Here is a 219-nt window from a genome sequence, read left to right on the forward strand (position 1 = left end):
CATGGAATGAGAGCATGGAAAGGATCCCAGGGAATTCCATAAATTCCCGGGAATGCAACAACCTTTTCCCTCCAAAACCCAAAGCACGGCACAAGATTCCCAGAGGAATCATTCCCGAAATTATTCTTCAAGCTGGAAAACGGGAATGCCGCTCACTTTTACATGGAATGAGGGGATGGAAAGGATGAAGGTCCTGTATCCATGGAAAAAACGAGGGAT

The sequence above is a fragment of the Corapipo altera genome, unplaced genomic scaffold (genome assembly GCF_003945725.1).
Source record: "Corapipo altera isolate COAL_440 unplaced genomic scaffold, ASM394572v1 60553, whole genome shotgun sequence".
In the NCBI taxonomy this organism is placed as follows: domain Eukaryota; kingdom Metazoa; phylum Chordata; class Aves; order Passeriformes; family Pipridae; genus Corapipo; species Corapipo altera.